A 2527-nucleotide genomic window follows, 5' to 3' on the forward strand; every position below is an offset into this window, starting at 1 on the left:
GACAAGTCTTCTTGTTTGATCTTGATGATTTCTTGTTTTGTGTTGTTTGTTGTTTTTCATGTGCACTTTTGCATTCATATTTTCCATGCATTAAAAATTTCTAAGTTTGGTGTCTTGCATGTTTTCTTTGCATCAAAAATTTTTCAAAATATGTTCTTGATGTTCATCATGATCTTCAAAGTGTTCTTGGTGTTCATCTTGACATTCATAGCATTCTTGCATGCATTCATTGTTTTGATCTAAAAATTTCATGCATTGAGTATTTTTGTTGTTTTTCTCTCTCATCATTAAAAATTTCAAAAAAAAATATCTTTTCCTTATTTCCCTCCAAATTTTCGAAAATTTGAGTTGACTTAATAAAAAATTTTCAAAATTAGATGTTTCTTACAAGTCAAGTCAAATTTTCAATTTTAAAAACCTTATCTTTTCAAAATCTTTTTCAAAAATTATATTTTTTCATTTTTTTCTATTTTTTGAAAATTTCAAAAATCTTGTTCAAAAATTATTTTTCAAAATCTTTTTCTTATCTTTATATCTAATTTTCAAAAACTCACTGACAATTAATGTGATTGATTCAAAAATTTGAAGTTTGTTACTTTCTTGTTAAGAAAGGTTCAATCTTTAAGTTCTAGAATCTTATCTTGTAGTTTCTTGTTAGTAAAGTAAGTAATTTTAAAATTTTTGAATTAAATCTTTTTATCTTTTATCTTATCTTTTTCAAAACCACCTAACTACTTTTCCCTCTTCAATTTTCGAAAATACCTCTCTCTTTTTCAAAAATTCTTTTTAATTAATTAATTGTTTTAAATTTTAATTTTAATCTTATCTTATCTTTAATTTTCGAAAATTACTAACTCCTTTTTCAAAATTGTTTTCGAAATTCTCCCTCTCTTTTCTTATTCTATTTATTTATTTAATTACTAACACTTCTCTTCACCTCTCTTAATCTAAAAATCCGAACTCAATATATCCCTTGTGTTTGGATTCTTCACTTTTCTTTCCTCTACCCCCTTCTTTTTCTACTAACATAAGGGAATCTCTATACTGTGACATAGAGGATTCCTCTTTCTTTTCTTGTTTTCTTCTCTTTCATATGAGCAGGAACAAGGATAAAGGCACTCTTGTTGAAATTGATCCAGAACCTGAAAGGATTCTGAAGAGAAAATTAAGAGAAGCTAAGTTACAACAATCTAAAGGTAACCTTTCAGAAATATTAGAACAAGAGAAGGAGATGGCAGCCGAAAATAATAATAATGCAAGGAGAATGCTTGGTGACTTCACAAAGCCAACATCCAAGTTTGATGGAAGAAGCATCTCCATTCCTGCCATTGGAGCCAATAACTTTGAGCTGAAACCTCAGCTAGTTGCCTTAATGCAACAAAACTGCAAGTTTTATGGACTTCCATCTGAAGATCCTTATCAGTTTTTAACTGAGTTCTTGTAGATCTGTGAGACTGTAAAGACGAATGGAGTTGATCCTGAAGTCTACAGACTCATGCTTTTCCCTTTTGCCGTAAGAGACAGAGCTAGAATATTGTTGGATTCACAACCTAAGGATAGCCTGGACTCCTGGGATAAGCTGGTCACTGCCTTCTTGGATGAATTCTTTCCTCCTCAAAAGCTGAGCAAGCTAAGAGTGGATGTTCAAACCTTCAAACAAAAAGATGGTGAATCCCTCTATGAAGCATGGGAAAGATACAAGCAGCTGACCAAAAGATGTCCATCTGACATGTTTTTAGAATGGACCATATTAGATATATTCTATTATGGTCTATCTGAATTTTTGAAAATGTCATTGGACCATTCTGCAGGTGGATCTATTCACCTAAAGAAAACGCCTGAAGAGGCTCAAGAGCTCATTGACATGGTTGCAAACAACCAATTCATGTACACTTCTGAGAGGAATTCCGTTAATAATGGGATACCTCAGAAGAAAGGAGTTCTTGAAATTGATACTCTGAATGTCATATTGGCTCAGAACAAAGTGTTGACTCAGCAAGACAACATGATCTCTCAAAGTCTGAATGGATGGCAAAATGCATCCAACAGTACTAAAGAGGCAGCTTCTGAAGAAGCTTATGATCCTGAGAACCCTGCCATGGCAGAGGTTAATTACATGGGTGAACCTTATGGAAACACCTATAACTCATCATGGAGAAATCATCCAAATTTCTCATGGAAGGATCAACAAAAGCCTCAACAAGGCTTTAACAAATGGTGGACGCAATAGGCTGAACAATAGCAAGCCATATCCATCATCTTCTCAGCAATAGACAGAGAATTCTGAACAAAACACTTCTAATTTAGCCAATCTAGTCTCTGATCTGTCAAAGGCCACTTTCAGTTTCATGAATGAAACAAGATCCTCCATCAGAAATCTGGAGGCACAAGTGGGCCAACTGAGTAAGAAAGTCATTGAAACTCATCCCAGTATTCTCCCAAGCAATACAGAAGAGAATCCAAAAGGAGAGTGCAAGGCCATTGATGTGATCAATGTGGCCGAATGCACCAGGGAGGAGGAGGACGA

The 2527-nt window shown here is 33.8% G+C and overlaps 1 non-coding gene across 1 annotated transcript; it reads right to left on the minus strand.

Moving 5' to 3' along the window:
• Nucleotides 1-1627: 1627 nt before the first annotated feature.
• LOC112711847 (small nucleolar RNA R71) lies at nt 1628-1731 on the minus strand. The gene has a single exon (XR_003157612.1). It is a non-coding gene; the product is annotated as a small nucleolar RNA R71 (small nucleolar RNA).
• Nucleotides 1732-2527: the final 796 nt, after the last annotated feature.

This window comes from Arachis hypogaea, chromosome 1 (assembly GCF_003086295.3).
Source record: "Arachis hypogaea cultivar Tifrunner chromosome 1, arahy.Tifrunner.gnm2.J5K5, whole genome shotgun sequence".
Taxonomy (NCBI): Eukaryota; Viridiplantae; Streptophyta; class Magnoliopsida; order Fabales; family Fabaceae; genus Arachis; species Arachis hypogaea.